The sequence below is a fragment of the Falco biarmicus genome, chromosome 5, assembly GCF_023638135.1.
Source record: "Falco biarmicus isolate bFalBia1 chromosome 5, bFalBia1.pri, whole genome shotgun sequence".
Classification (NCBI taxonomy): Eukaryota; Metazoa; Chordata; class Aves; order Falconiformes; family Falconidae; genus Falco; species Falco biarmicus.
This window is the reverse complement of record NC_079292.1, coordinates 35,358,331-35,374,498: the sequence shown is the minus strand read 5'-3', so window position 1 is coordinate 35,374,498 and position 16,168 is coordinate 35,358,331. Positions and strand designations below refer to the sequence as shown.

General features: G+C 43.1%; 1 protein-coding gene across 9 annotated transcripts in view; it reads left to right on the top strand.

Moving 5' to 3' along the window:
* Positions 1 to 5,397: 5,397 nt before the first annotated feature.
* Positions 5,398 to 16,168, top strand: part of CNOT2 (CCR4-NOT transcription complex subunit 2) — a 91,565-nt gene continuing 80,794 nt past the window's right edge. For 3 of the 9 annotated variants that reach the window (XM_056339450.1, XM_056339451.1, XM_056339454.1), the window contains exon 1: positions 5,398 to 5,972. The gene's annotated coding sequence lies outside the window, so the exon portion shown is untranslated. Of the gene's footprint in view, positions 5,973 to 6,629; positions 6,926 to 16,168 lie in introns of those variants that run through there. The other 6 variants (XM_056339456.1, XM_056339457.1, XM_056339453.1 and 3 more) reach the window with 4 other exon arrangements.

Genomic DNA, 16,168 nt, shown 5'->3' with positions numbered 1-16,168 from the left:
AAATGTCATGCCAAAAAGCCCACAACACCAAAAAGAAAACATTTTCTGTCTTCTGATATGATCACAAGCGATGTTCCCCAGGGCTCAGTGCTGGGGCCAGTCCTGTTTAGCATCTTATCAATGACCTGGATGAGGGGATCGAGTGAACCCTCAGTAAGTTTGCAGATGATACCAAACCGGGGGGGGTGGGGGTGGGGGTGGGGGCGAAAGGTGGGGGAGTGTTGATCTCCTTGAGGGTGGAAAAGGTCTGCAGAGGGATCTGAACAGTCTGGACCGATGGGCTGAGGCCCACTGAATAAGGTTCATTAAGAAGTGCCAAGTCCTGCACTTGGGTCACAACAACCCCACGCAGCGCTACAGGCCGGGGCAGAGTGGCTGGGAAGTGCCCGGTGGGAAAGGACCTGGGGGGGTGGCTGGCGGCCGGCTGGGCATGAGCCAGCAGTGTGCCCAGGGGGCCAAGAAGGCCAACGGCATCCTGGCTTGTGTCAGAAGCAGTGTGGCCAGCAGGACTGGGCAGTGACTGTCCCCCTGTACTGGGCACTGGTGAGGCCACAACTCGAATACTGGGTTCAGTTTGGGCCTCTCACTCTGAGAGGGACACCAAGGTGTTGGAGCGTGTCCAGAGATGGGCAACGAGGCTGGTGAGGGGTCTGGAGCACAAGTCTGATGAGGAGCAGCTGAGGGAACTGGGGTGGTTCAACCTGGAGAAAAGGCGGCTCAGGGCAGACCTTATCACTCTCTACAGCTGCCTGACAGGAGGCTGTAGCCAGGTGGGGGTCGGTCCCTTCTCCCAAGTAACAAGCGATAGGACAAGAGGAAATGGCCTCAAGATGCACCAGGAGAGGTTTAGATTGGGTATTAGGAAAAATTTTTTCACCAAATGGGTTGTCAAGCATCAGAACAGGCTGCCCAGGGAAGTGGTTGAGTCACCATCCCTGGAGGTATTTAAAAGACGTCTAGATGTGGCACTTGGGGATGTGGTTTAGTGGTGGATGTAGCAGTGCTACGTTAACGGTTGGACCTGATGATCTTAAAAGTCTTTTCCAACCTAAACAGTTCTATGATTCTATGATTTAATACTTCCAAATGAAAAACAGCACTTCTGAGCAGGCAGCTCTCAAATGACCACCAGGCACAGTGCCGCTGACTGCAATCTTGAGAACTAAGATAGGAATGGTTCCCCTGTCACCACTGCCATAACGCGTGTCTCTCCAGGGATAATCTTGCTTGGGAATGTCAGTCAGCACCTACTCTGGCACCAGCTTGTGTTTCTCTAATACTTTCTCTCCTCTGGAAAACAGATTTTTGTCTGCAGCATTATTCTTCTCTGTATTAAGAAATACTTAAAACTGCTATCTCTAATTCTTGATTTATCCTCCCATTTACTAGCACTCTGGCAGACCTCTTAGTTGCTACACAGGAGCACGAAGCATCTTATTTTTGGAAAAATTTACATTTTATCTCCTGTTTGGGGTCATATTATTTTCCAGAACTGGCAGATTTCTTTTTAAACTTGATATTTTTTTCCCCTAGTACTCCGGTATAATTAGCACTAAATCAGACACTGAAGGCAGTACAGCAGAAGGCTGAGATAGGGTTTCCTGATAGTAAAAATATGAGAGACTGAGATAAAGATACTTCCGCTCCCAATATTCCCTCCTGGAAACTACAAATCCAGCAGATGAGAGGCCATCTGTGTGGATACCTTGTGATGCATTTTAACACTAAAACAGTAATGGAGCTGCACTTCTAGGGCTTTCCCTTGCCAGCAGCCATCCCTGGAAATCCCCTGTAGGAGTGAAAGGATAGATAAGGACAGTGCCATGGAAACAGCTGATCATTCCCTTACCTTTCCTAAATAGAGACTGGAGACTAACTTGCAAAGTCAAACTAACCAAATCTTCCCAAATCTAAGTATTTTGTGCTCCATTTTAGTGTAATAATTAAGAATTATGAGAAAATACAGTAAGAAAATGAGAGGTCTAAGTGCTTCTATTCTTGAAAAAATGTTTTAACACCTCTTTGTGGTGAGATCTTTAACACCAGATTTGACATACACTTTGACACACCTTTATTGTTGTGCTTTAGAAATATTTAAAAAATCAAATAGGCTGTATTTACAAAAGAAATCTGCTATGTTCTTCTAGGGCAAAGATTAATGCATAGCAGTGTTGTAACCTGAAAACCTTTTTCCAAAGAAAGCAACTGACAGACTTTTGAACATCATGCAACAAGAAACATATCCATGAGAAGCTGCCCTCCCGGTTGATGAGGCTCACACACTTATGAGTTCAGCAGAAATCACAAACCCCTGCCTCCTTCAGAAGAGGTATATGACTGGTTTAGCTAATCAAATACACCTTGCAATCAAGGGGCACTATCTTCTGGTTCAAGCTGGTTTTTGCAAGGATCTTAAACCCTAATTTGAGAAAGAAAAATACAGCCTGTTTCACCACTGATGAAAAGCTGCTAACCCTCACTCTAGATGATTGCACTGTATTTGTTTTTATTGAGGAATACTGGGACAATCTGTACGTGGGAAAAAGAAAGACCCTTGCTGCACTCCAGTGCACTTTTTTGTTCTATTTATTCTACTTAAAAATGACTGACGGGGTTGGCTATTCACCATGTCCTGCCTCCACTCATGATGGAGGATGGTGGTCTTACTGTGACTAATTTAATTTTATGTCTGGGTAAAGTGGAACACCTTAACTGTGCCCTGCACATACACTGGGCAATTTCCCTTCCTTCCACTTCTGCAACTGCATGGCCCACATCTATTGGAGATGCGTTGAATGGAGCCAAAAAGCATCCACAAACTCTCTGGAGCAAAGGTTCAGAAAAGCTGCAGAGAATTTCCAGTGCCATGATAATAATGCATTTGGGGATTCTGAGCACAGCTGTCTCTCTTGATGACCTCTTCCTAAATTTTCCAGCCAGCTGCTGTAGGCTTTTAGCCCTCTTTGAGTATTACCAGAAGCAATAGCCAGCTGGAAATCCAGATAGCTACTAGATGAATGTCATGACTGCTTCAGAACATGCACATTAAGGCCCTGGCTTTCAACATAATTAGGTAGAAGACTGAGCTGATTGACTTTAATAGCACCACATGAATTGTTGACTACATGGGCCTGTACATGGAGTCACCTGTAGGACAGGTTTTCTGTAACTGGTGCCATCATGTATTATAGTTCCTTTATAGTTCCTGCTGTCATAGACAAAAGTTTGCAGATTGACTCCTACAGACATTCTTACTTGGATTAAAAACTGATGTGTATCACCCTAGTCTGTGAAATAAGTTAAGAAAAAAAAAAAAAGACCATTGATTAAACAAGATTTAAAATGAAAAATGTGTATCTGTTTGTAGACAAAGACTGACACAAGGAGGTCAAACTGTACCATGTAAGGTTCAAAATGGATTAGGAGTGTCCACACATGATTAGCAGCCACTGCATTAAATGAACTCAGGACACCTCTTTAATTCAGCAGGTGCAATGATGCGTAACAGGCCTCACCGCTGTAGAAAAATGTATTGAGCCAAGACTAAAAGTAGCAAATGTATGAACACGTACATGACAATACATCCTCTTTAGTGGCTTCAAAGTTTATTTTAAATCATTAAAGAGCTAACAGCTTTCACTTTCTTTAAGAAAACAAAGAAGGAAGTCGAATACACACCTACTACAGCCACAGCAATGACGATGATCCTCAACTAAACACACAGTTTTAGGCAGAAAGGCAGGTTAGGATTTTTTTCATTAACTGAATTTACATCACAATTTAACCATACTGTGATTGCTAGTTATGTTGTTTTACTAAGCTAACCATTCAAAGACAAGAAACCCCTTTTTTTTTTTCCATTCCCTAGCTCTGTTGAATAACACAGACTTCTTGTACCGATGGTAACTCATTTGCATGTAAACTGTAATTCTGTAATGGACAGAGAGATCAGTCCACATAGATGCAATGACAATGTCAGGTTCTTATTTACTTGCCTCATACCATGGAATATCCTAAATCTTAAATTCCTCTTTTAGGAAATAGAAGAAAAATTAGCTTTTGAAAAAGAAACTCAGACCATTAAAGTTTAAAATGAAACACAATAAAGCAAAATGTTTATAAATGTATGTCAAAGAGTCAATCAAACTACAGAAAAGCTTATTTAACAACAGTAAAGATTAATAACATTCATTACTGTTTTCATCTAGAAATACTGCCTTTTTATCTGTCATGTGGTATAAAGAAATCTTTGGTTTTTCAGATTGAACAACAAAAGTACTCCAGGAAGTTCACACAAACAGGATGTCACTTATGGTGTTCCAACAACGTAACACCATAAACAAGTAAACAAACTATGGTATTTGTTTGTGGCAAATGCATGAGTATTTGAGTGACAAAGGAAAGTTTAAAGTATTAGAATGGAGTATTTTCCTGGGCAAAGTGTATAGACATTCATTTCATTGACTGGCACACACCCTCAGCACACAATTGTGCTGCACAAGAAAGTGGTGGCATTAAGAAACTGGTCTTTTAGTTTAGATGAAAGACTCTGTTCTTTGATCTTCAAAACATGTTCATGTTGATAGACATGTTACTGTAGTACTAACATTTCTATAACATATTCCTGTTGTGTAACCTACTGATTATTTTTTAAATTGTTTGGAGCTCTAAAATCAAACCCAACAAGAAAGCCTAAGCGTGAACTTACTGAAAGAAATGCCCTATTTCTGGCAAAGTATTATATACTCATCTTTTTTGTTTGAATTTTTAAACTTTACGATGATTTCATAAGAAAATTAAGGTAGAGGTGCTCTTGTTTTTCTTGATGAAGCAGAGAAGCCAGTTCACAAATAACAGTGGCCTTGGTCAGGTAAACACTTGCACACAGGCTTAGCTTTTGTACGATTGATAGTCTCATTGAATTCAAGGGGATTATTTGCATTATGTTTTGTGCACCAGCATGTGCTGTACTTGAGCCACTGTTGTAGCATACGCGTTTTCAGAGTTGAGAAATTAAAAAAAAATAAAATAATTCAGTTCTGTCATCTTGGCAGTGCTTTTCCATTTTAATAACAAAGGGGATAGCAGGGCCTGCCTGCCTACTGCTGCCTCACTGACAGAAAATACGAACTTTCACACAATGTACCCAAGCAGGATGGCAGCTCCTGACCTAGATCCTCCGCAGGCTAACGCACAGATATGGCAAGGCCAGGCCATTCCTTCCGCGCTCTGTCACCCAGGCAAAGCTGACAGCTCGGGGCCACAGCGGATGGGGCACCCACCCCCTCTGGACGCTGGGGCCCTTCCCGGGGCAGTGAGTCCGCCTGGGGTAGGTCTCCACAGCCCGCCCGGTACCCCCGGGGGCTGATACCCCCGCAGGGTGAGAGGCGGCCCGGGAAGCCCTGCTGTGCCTGGCCCCTGCTCGTTCCCGCACCCCGCGCCTGGCTCGGCCTGGCCCGGCGCACCCAGCCTGCGCACCCGGGCCGCCCTCTCCCCTCACAAAATGGGGCCAGGCGCTGTCGCCCGCAGCGTCGGACCCGCGCGCCCCCGGTCAGCAGCGCCTCTGTCAGCGCCGACGCCGCCGGCCGCCCCAGGCCCACGGCGCGCGGCCAGGCCCCGCAGCCCCGCGGCCTACGAGCCCCGCCGCGGGCCCGGCCCCAAGCGCTGGGCCGCGTCTCCCGCGGGAGGCGGAGGAAGCGCAGCGGAGCGAGCCTCACAGCTCCTTCTTCTTCCTCCTCCCCGTCCCCCTCAGCCTCTCCGCGCTGCTCCCTGCGGGGCCGCTCCGCTCCGCGTCGCGCCAGACCAGGCCGTGCGGCGGCGCATGCCCCCGCCCCTCAGCGCTGGCTGCCGGGCCGAGCGGCGGCGGGGTCACGGCGGCGGCGGCCGGGTCAGAGGGTAAAGGTTGCTCCCCCAGCATCCTCCGTGCTGGATACTCAGCCATCTTGGATCCGCGGGACAAGAAAATTCATGCGGTGAGTCCGGCCCCGGCCGCCCCCTCCCCGGCCCCCGCCGCCGGCCTGGGCCCCGTCGCTGTCTCGGCCGCGGGCCGATGAGGGAGGGCCGGGCGGTGGCGCGGCCCGCGGCGGAGCCCTGCGGGTGCGGGGCCGTCCCGCCGGGTTTCCGTTTGCTTTTGTCTCCGAGGGGGAGCGGGGGGGACGCGCGGCGCCCGACCCGGGAGCGCAGCCGCAGGCCCGACCCGGCCCGGCGCCCCCCGCCCTCCTCCGCGGCCGCGGGCGGCGGCGGCCGCCGGGCGCCGCTCCGGGGCCGGCTGAGGCCGAGGCCGCGGCCCAGCGGTGCCTGGGCCCCGCATCCTCCGCGGCCGCCACTGGCAGCTCGGCCCGCGGCCCGCTCGGCCCGCCCGGGACGGCTCCTTCCCGCCGCCGCCTCGCCGCCTGCCCCAGCCCGGCCCCGGGCCTAGCGGTGGCTGCTTCCCCGGCCCCCCCTCCCGCCGAGCCTGTCTCCGCGCTGCGGCGGCCGTGCGCGGCCGCCTGGCCCCCGCCCGCCGCCTTCCCCCCGGGCCCGGCGCTGGGGCAGCGAAACCTGCCACCCGCGGCCGGGGCTGCCGCCGGCCCCGCTCCCGGGCGGCGCCGGGCTGCGCGCTTTGCCGGGGTGGCCTTGCGGCCTGCGCCGCCGGCCCCCGGGAAGGCCGGGGGTGCAGAGGGGGGGTTGGACGGGGCACTGCTGGCTGGCTGGCTTTAGAAAAATATTTTTTTCGCTTGCGTCTTTTCGCTCTCCTCCTGGCGGCGGTTAAGGTGGTGTATAAATCGGTTCTGGTTTTCCCTCGGACGTGTTTGTAAAACAAACTTGAAACGGGCCGAGCCGCTTTCCCGAGCGCTGCCCCCGAGGAAGGAGCCGGCCTTCCCCTGCCCGCCGCGGCGGCCGTTTGAAGCTTCGGCGTGAACCTGGCCCCGGGGGGAGCGCGCAGGTACGGGCAGGGATGACAGTTCGGGAATGAGAGGGGGACACTGGAGCAGCGGGGAAGGGTGCAGGAGGCAGTGTTTACACTGTAGTTAGTGTACGCGTGATCCTGGCGGAAACGAGGATTTGCTTACAGGTATTCTAGATTTAGCATTTCTCTTTTGGGTTGGGTTTTTTTGTGAAGTTACTTTGTTTTGGAGGTTTTGTAATATGAGAAAATGGAAACATGCTTGTGTTAGATGTGGATCAGCAGCTTCTGGTGCTGATCCACATCTAACACAAGCATGTTTTCACTTCTGCTGTAAGTCTGTTTTATCGGGGGAAAAACTTGTTTCCAACTTTGTGCTGTTTTATCCCCAGGGGAAGACAAGAACTTTTTGTGTCTCTTTCTTGTATATATGTGTGTGTGTGACTTGTGTGTGAAGGAGACATTCCTGTGTGCTTGCACGGCAGTAACATCTGGCGCTGGTGACTGGCTGCTAGTCTTAACGCTTCAGCTGGGGGAAGGGAGTTTGAGATGATCAAACCTGCTGTCACATCAGTTAAGTGGAAACCTTTGTGTTTCTGGAAACTTGGATGTGTTTCAGACTGTTAAGACTTGTATAGACCTGCAAGAGTGAAATAATTGTTTAAGTTTATATTGCAAAGGCATCTTTCTTTGGACCTGGAAGAATTGCTCTGAGTGTGTCAATGTACTTTGAGTTCTCTTATTGTGGCATGTTAATAGAACACAACTTACTGGATCCAGTGTTGTGATCTTGAAGACAATGTATGTGTCCAGTGCCTTTTTTTGGGGTGGGTTTTTTTTGTTTGTTTCCCCCAAATTTCACTGTTGTTTATGTTGAGAATTCAGCTGGCATGCTAAACTGCAAGGTGTCGAATGCTTCTGATTTTAGGAAGGGTTTTGAATACTTGCTATCATGAGCTGACTGACTTGACTTGCAAGTGTGTTTCTGTTTCACTTTCAGGAAGCTGTTGATAAAGCTAAGAGTGTAGTAGTAGATAAACCTTGTCTACAAGTCTCTTCTAGAAACTTTCATATTGGTGTCAAAATAGTCACTGCTATTGTAAACATTTGTGTGTCAGTTCTACCAACAAATGAAATCAAGAGCCCTTGGCTAAGAAATGAAAATAATAAAAATATCATGGAATGTATAAATTTGATTAGAATTCTCTTTAAGGTAATCTAACTTTAGAAAATTGGTATTCAGTGGGAAAAAGGGCAGTTAGCATGTCCTGAAGTTTCATGCTAAAAACTGGTCCCATAAGTGGCTGTTTGCACCTGAAGATCTTGGTCTGTCTGTACCTCAGTCCTTTTGCATGAAAGTTGTTTGGGCCTGCAGTGGAACAGTAGCTCTCAGGAAGTATTTCTGCTGTACTATCTATGCTTCCAAATGCATTTCTGTCTAGATAAGAGGTTAAGACTGAAATCAGAAACATTATTGCACTTTCAGCCTCTGCTGTGGCTTTAAAAAAAAATTATTTTTGTGTTGGTGTAATGGTCTGTCTGTTGTGTAGTAATTGCAAAGCTGTAACCTCATTATAGATTTAAAGCAGTCCTGTATTATTATAACTTTGTTTATTCAAAAATATCTTACGCTTCCTTGCTATTGACTCCAGAAGTTAATAGAACTTAAAGATACACTGCAGTTGGATTCAAATAGGGGTTTCTTGCACCTGGCTTTCTGACTTGATCTGGAAACTTGAGAAACAAATTGTTTGTTTTGTTATGAGGTAGTATAGAAAGTGCACCTAAGGTTCCAAGTACAGAATTTTGTTCTAAAGTAAGTAAATTCTTGGATTTAATGTTTTTTGTTGTGTCTTTCCTTAAAGCTATAATGTGCATGAATACAGATTTTTTTAAAGGCATTTTAAAAATGGTGTTCTTAAAAATAATCATGAATTCTTGGCAAAATACTTGCTGTATTTGTGTGTGTTTCTAAATGTTAGCTTAGATAGAAAACTGTGCCAGATTATATGAAAGTACAGTGCCATAGTAAGTAAAAATATTTTTTTTGACACATTAAAATGATTGCTCAAAAATGATACAATCTTATTTTTTAAAAATTATTGATACAGTGTATACATGAATTACAGTGCTTGTTGTCAAGAGCCAAGAAGTTCAAGTTAACCTAACTTTGCTGCATCTGGACTTTTGAGGTATAAGTAAATAAAAATTGTATATGAACATTCTTCTACAAAACAGGTATCTGTGAATATTTTTACTTGAACGTTGTCCTGATGTCTCAGACGCACTGTATTGAGCAATTAAAAATAACCTGTTTAAGTTGTTTCCTGCAAAGACCTGGCCTTTCTTTTCTCTTTATTTTTTTTTTTTCTCAAAGCACGTATGTTTTGTGTTTATGCGTGTGTTGCATTGGTCTCCTGACCCAGGTTCCTGTAAGAACTATGGACAACTGAAAGTTTGTGGGTAGTCTCATTGACTTAAAAGCACCTACTTGCATGTTGGTGGTTAACTTTGCCTGAGAGTTTTTGGGATGGATGCTGTATGTTGACAGCTAACTATGCTTTATTGAGCATTATACCAGTGTAGGAAGAATTGTGTCAAATGAAATTATTGCACAGTAAGATGTTTAAAATTGTATGCAATTATTTTGTTTTTAGAGAAGGTGTGTGTTTGTACACCAAACGTGGTTTATGCTAGTCAGAAAGAGATTTCTACATAGGAATTTAAATCTTTTTGTGTTTGTATCAGCAAAAATAGTAATTAAAAAAACTCCTAAAATGTCCAGATGGCTTTGAATTTATTTTTTTATCTTTCATTTATAATACTCTGCTGAAAATGGAGTATTTATATTGTGGTAGTGTGTACTACTGGCTCAGCTTTTGGTCTGGTTGTGTAATAGGCCCCAAATCAAAGGTGTAAATGATCCTTGCTGAAAGAGGTTTCCGAGCCCCCCTCCAGTTTGTTTTGAGATCACATTGGTTATCAGTAGTGTTACAGAAAAGCCTGGATTATTTTTTCCCCTTGACTTGCTTGCTTTGCCATCTGACCACTCTCTGCATGCTAATATGCTTAATTTCACAACTCTACATTTCCTAGGAGGATTCCTTTCAGATTATGCTGGTAGGTTACAACTCGATTGTAATTGAGACTTTTTTTCAGACATACTCTTCTCTTGTTGAATTGCAGTGCAAGAGTTGTTGATCAGAAATTCATTAGTAAGTAAACTGTTGTTTCCTCCTGTTTTCCTTTTGATTTGGGATAATTTTTTGGGGGTATTTTTAAGTATCATCTTGTACGCCAAGTTGCTCAGGATCCTTTTTGGCTGCAGTGAGTAGTCTAATGAACTTCTGAAGCATTTTCAAAGCTCTGCCTTCAGATTTTTTTATGCATTTGAGGTCCATGATGGTTGAATATAGTTGGCTGAGGTCAAGTTATTTGTAAAAAGGTATATTTTATTTAAAATGAAAACTAATATGAAATGCTGATGGATTTGTGGGAAGTAAAATGGAAACTCCTACTTTGTATTACTCTTGCTGAGCAGACAGTAATCCAATGGGTTAAGCGTGAGTATAAGACTTGGAGCATGCTTTCTGTCTTTCTGAGTTACCTACTTAAGTGATGGGTGACTCTGGGTAAGTCATTTAACCAATTTATAGCCAAGTTCTAGTCTGTAATAAGAGGATCATGTTTTCCTGTGTTTTACTTGCATGGTTTGAGGCTTCTGGAACTTGATACCAGTAGCAGTTAACATGCATAGTTAGAGATGGCAGTGTTAAAACCACCAAAATGGTCCTATACCAAAATCGGGAGGTAGGAAGTTGTATTGTTTGTCCTTCCATGTTTTAGAATTCTATGTCCACAACAATTTCATTGCAATTTAAATGTGTACATTTGAAAACAATAGCAAGGAGTTTCCAGGCGCCAAAAAGAAGCAGTATGACTAACTACATTGAAATAACTGCTAGCTATTTTAAATTATAAACTGTTAATGTTTAGATTTGTAGGCAACTTCTTGGCAAATGAGTTTTTCTAAGGCTGCCTTCGTAACACAGACAATGATAATATATTATTTTTCTTGCCTAAGGACTGTAGGAAGATGGCTGTCCTAGTGCAAAATAAGTAACTAATCCTTGAGTCAGTGAACTGTGTACTAGTCATACAGTCTGTATGACTGTGAGTTTTTTCTTCAAGCTTCACTGGAATACTATTTTTCCCCTTCCAGCCTAATAATAAAACCTTGCATTGTCTGAGGTAGACTGACTATTCTTTGTAACTATTTTTAATGCGTTTTTTGTTCTAATTGTGAAAACTTGTTCTTGCAAAGGAAGTGTTGGTGGAGAATTATGATGGAAAAAAGGTCTGCCAACCTTCCTTCTGTTTCTCTACTGTGTAGGGGACTTCTTAGGTATATGCTTGAAATCTTTCATCATTCAGTAGTAACAATTAGTAAGAAAGTACTTGTTGCATATAAATATAATTTTTTAAAAAAAGTATAAAGCAGGAAAATAGCTGTGAAGTAGACTAAGTAGGTTAAAAAATGCATACAAGATAGTTTCTCTTCTTGAGAGTTTATACCATGCTTTGTGGTGTGGAGAAGTAGAAATCTGCAAGATTTTCAGAAATAAATCAGAGCTGTAGGCATTGTCAACTTTCGAAGGACTGAAGAGGTGATGAGTAATTCTGAATGTTGAAAGTACCTTGCAATATTGTATCCACCTGTAAAACTGTTTGCAGTAAAAAACCCCTTTCTATATGAGATATTTGATTAATTTGTTGCAATGTTGGTACTGTTATTGATACATAGTTGTGTGGTGTGCCTTTTTCAACATGTCAAAAGTATCATCATAAATTAGAAGGGTACCTTATGTTGAAATCTGAAGTTGTTGGCTTTTTTACTGGATCCAGATGCACATTTCTAGTAAGTTGATTCTTCAAGATCAAATTAAGATCAGCATTATATGTGAAAGTAAGTCAGTATCTCTCTTTATTTCATGGCAGAAGTTGGAAGTAAATTCAGGTTCCTATGCTGTTGTGATATGGAGTTAATTTATGGTTGTGTTTTAGGAAACTTTTTGGCATTTCAGGACAATATGTTTTGAGGCAAAATGTATTATTTGTTTTGTCCCTAATTTGTGGAATTTCAGTTATATTGGAACATGTATGCTATGGGATATCTATGATGACACAGGAAATACTCCGAATTTTGTGGAAGGGTAACAGAGATTTCCAGAAATTGGTGCTCTTGTGAGCTTCCCTTATCTCAGGTAGGTGTGTATTGTGACTACCAGCAGTATACAGTTGATGGCAAGTAGTATTTCCATAACAATTTAATTAAGAATTTGCAAACTGTTGATATTAGCTGTGATCTTAATCTTTTACTTGTCTCCAAAGGATGCATACCTTTAGTTTAAATGACCTTTTTTGAAGCATCTGGCAGTTCCTTTTGGGTCCTCACTGTAGATTCAATTTCAGGCCTCCCTTTCTTAAATACACTACTAGACTGAATTCATTTTTATAGCAACACTTTTACAAGTCTTGAAAACTGGGATGACCAACTGTAGGTCTGATTGGCAATCAGGAATGACTCGCTGAGAGCAGGCGTCTTTAACTGCCCCTTCAGTGCAGCATGTGTGTATTCCAGTGTACAACTGCTGGACTTTCCTATACCAGTGAATACCTGTGTTTGCGGAGTCCAGCGTTTAAAACAAAAATACTTAGAAGTGTATTTTAAAGCTTGGTAGACTAAGTGTAGTCCACAGGCCATGGTGTTAATGTACTTAGCAAGGAGCCTGAAGAGGAATAACATAGGCTGCAAATTAATAAGCTGCAGTAGTAAAATCTGCTGATAGTAGAACACACTTAATGGCCTGTATTATGTCTCTACCTGCAAGAAACAGGGGAAGCAACATTGATTAATCATTGTTTTGAAGAGCAGTGTGATGCATGATGATGCAGTTAACTGTAATTTTTTTAAAAAATGGTACAAATTGGAGGAACGGTGAAAATCGGATAGTGAGGGAAGAGTGGAGTTTAATCTAGGCAAATGCATGCTGGTTTCATTCTACAGTATCTAGTACTGCTTTAAAAAAAAAAGCAAATACCTAGGAAGCTTTGATACAGTTTTTCTCAGGGAAGTGATTTATGAGATTGTTTGGTTTCTCTATCCCTTCCCCCAGTGAGTGTATATATGTCTATGTATATATAAAGATTTAAAATGTCGTGTGTATAGGTAACCCAACTTCTGAGTTAACTCAGAAGTTAAGCATTTAATTTATACTTATATTTATATATGGAAACTTTAATCAGGAAGAGAATTTAAGCCTCAAATTATGGTCCTACAAACCTTATAGAATTGTGTCTAGGTAAAGGAAGGATGTCCAAATTCGTACACCCTCTTGGGAAAGATATAGTCAGACCTGATCTAGTATGTATTCTTTAGGATGATGGCTGGTCAAGCAGCTTGTGGCCACATGCAGACTTCCAGAGTGTGCGCACCACTACTCTTTTCCCTGGCTCAGGGAGGAGAGAGAGAGCGGGAGTCATGAAGAGGTGTGGAAAAGAAGGAAGTTGAGGGTTATCATGGTGTGGTAGAAGTATTAAGAAACAAAAAAACAGATCTGTAAGAAACTGGGTTTTATTAGTTCTGCTCATAGAATATGTCTGTATTTATGATTAGGAGTGTGTCTGTGTGTGTGTTTTCTTAATGAATGCAAATTAATTTTCTTAGTCTCAGTTGGTTCAGTATTTTCTGTGATTGGCAGAGGAGAATGCTAATCTGAATCGAATCTAATATTCTGCTCCAACTGAGCAATTGTTCTTTGTGCACATTGATGTAACTGTCCATGGCTCTGCAACAGCTTCCAGTGGAGTACTTATTTTTAGAAGCACATTACAAAATTAAGTGCATAGTCTTATGTAACACTTCTTGTATTGTTAGCACCTAGAGGCTTCCACCCCACTAGTATGAAGTGGAACATATCCTACATAATGTTTGATTGTATGTATTTACATCTGAAATATTTTCCCATCATTGTCTATGGCTAAACAGTAACTTTGCTTGTGTTTTAGGAATATCAGATATCTTGTTTGCACAGTTGGGTATGTTACTCCTCTGCATTTGCAGAGTTTTACAGTATTATTTTGGCGTATCTGAGCAAAACAACAGTTTGAAAGTACTGTAGAGTACAGCAGATATTTTTTAATCTAATTTGAAGAAGCCTGGTGGATTCCTGCTCACAGTTACTTGCACTTTCTCAGAGACTTATCAAATAATTTGGCTCTGCACGGTAACTGTGAGAGTTCTGAAGGTCTGTGGATGTTGCAGGTGTGAAAAGGAGATGTTAATCATGTTAGTACACCGTTGAGGGCAAACTTTAAATATGCTTGAAGGCAAAGCTAATTTATTTGTTTTCAGTATTTTAAGTGACGTGATCAAATTATACTCTTCTCTTACCTGTTATACACCTCTTGCTGTAGTCTTAGCAATGTTTTGATCTCTTCAATGTGACTTTGTGCTTTTCGAATTCAGGCTGCAAATAACATGTTACATTAATAGAATTATTATTAGTATTATTAATATTAGTAATAGAAGTATTATTAATAGAATCGTGTCTTGCTGATAGGATGACATCTGTACAGAACAAACTTGTCATGTAAATAATTTAATAGGCAGAAATTGGATTTACCGAGAACTATAGCTTTATTACAGAGTAACTTAATTCTCATTTTTTCACTGCTTCTTGAAGTAGGTGCTATATTTTTGTTGGAAGCACAGCTGAAATTTCAGAGTAGAGGACTAAAAGTTGAGAGCCTCAAAATCTGAGGCCAAACCAGAGACATCCATTGTTTGTTCTGTTACAAATTTTCTATGCTGTTTCTCTGGCATTGTTTTCTGACAACCCAAGTGCTTTGCTTTACAAGGTCCTTCTCTTTCTCTGAGGAATCTTGTAGTTAGTGAAGAGTGAATTCAAAGGCATCTGAGGTTTGAAGAAATAGATATTTGTAAAACTAAACAAACAGGTAATCTCTTCACTAGGTCACAGCTTTAGGAATAAATGAGACTTTGTAGATGCTTTTAATGATTGTTTTATCTGAACAATTCAGACTATTCAATTTCCTAGCAGTGTCTAGGTCAGGTATCCAGAACTTTCTGGGTAGCCAGTGGAAGTTCTGTCAGCTCTCAGACCTTCTTGTCAACCATGAAAGTCATCCTGAGAGACTGAAAAATTTGTGAAGCTTGTTTTTTATGATACTTAGAAGGCCTTCCTTCAGTATGAGGGTTTACCCTTGGCAAAGCATGAGTTACCTTTGTCCTTCCTGAGGCAAGCAGCATATATAGGTAGGTAGGTATGTACCATTTCTACACGGGTAGGTTTTGTTTCTAGGTTGAACTTGGGTTGTTCAGTGGGAGAGTGGGTAGGTGACTGCCTGCTGTCAAGCCTGCCATCCTGTGCCTTCTCCCTTCGGTTTTGGATCTTAAGAAACCCTCTTGATCCAGCTTATGTACTGGGGGGGGGAAAACCAGCAAGCACTGCACCACCCTTCTTGAAGACCTCTGGGTACCATCCCCTTATTCTGGTGACAGGGAGACAATCCCTCCTGTTCTTGGGGAGCTGCTGGGCATGCTTGTGAGGGGAAGGAGCGGGATGTCCAACACAAAATTTTTGTTACTCAGCTTTGCCTTGTGAATAGCAGTGTTTTGTGTTTTTTCTCAGTTCTGGGCCCTCCAAAGAGCCCTGGGACACAGCTGGAGCACTGGGGGTCTGAGGAAAGATAGGAAAGAACATGCCAAGCGCAGTGTTCTTTGCATAGAAAGGCCAGGACTGTGCCCTAGCCACGGTGGAGCAGGCACACACTTTCCGTAGGTGGGGCAAGGAGCTGGAGGGTGAGGATGGGGGAAGCATCCCAGAGAGGAGGAGCCTGTGCAGGCCAAGCCATGTTCTGTGCCTGGTGTGTCAGCCTGGGCCTGGCCTACCAGTTAATACTGCATTTGTAGAGGAGAAGTGCCATGTCTTTGTAGTAAATATGTTCCTCTGTTCTGTTTGGTATTGTTTCCTCTTTTTTTTCTGGAGTAGTAATCCAGGAAGCCAAATACAAGAATAACACCTTGGTTGTGTATTTCAGCATTTATATGCCCAGTCTTTTTTTTAAGAGCGTATCCCAGAGTTTCCTCACCATGGCTGTCTTTTGTTTGTCTGTCCACTAGTAAGAGAAGACTGCTAATGTCAAGGAGGCCCTGGTGGTTGTTGGCATTTTATCACTGAGTCTTGGCCTGGTTTTAGC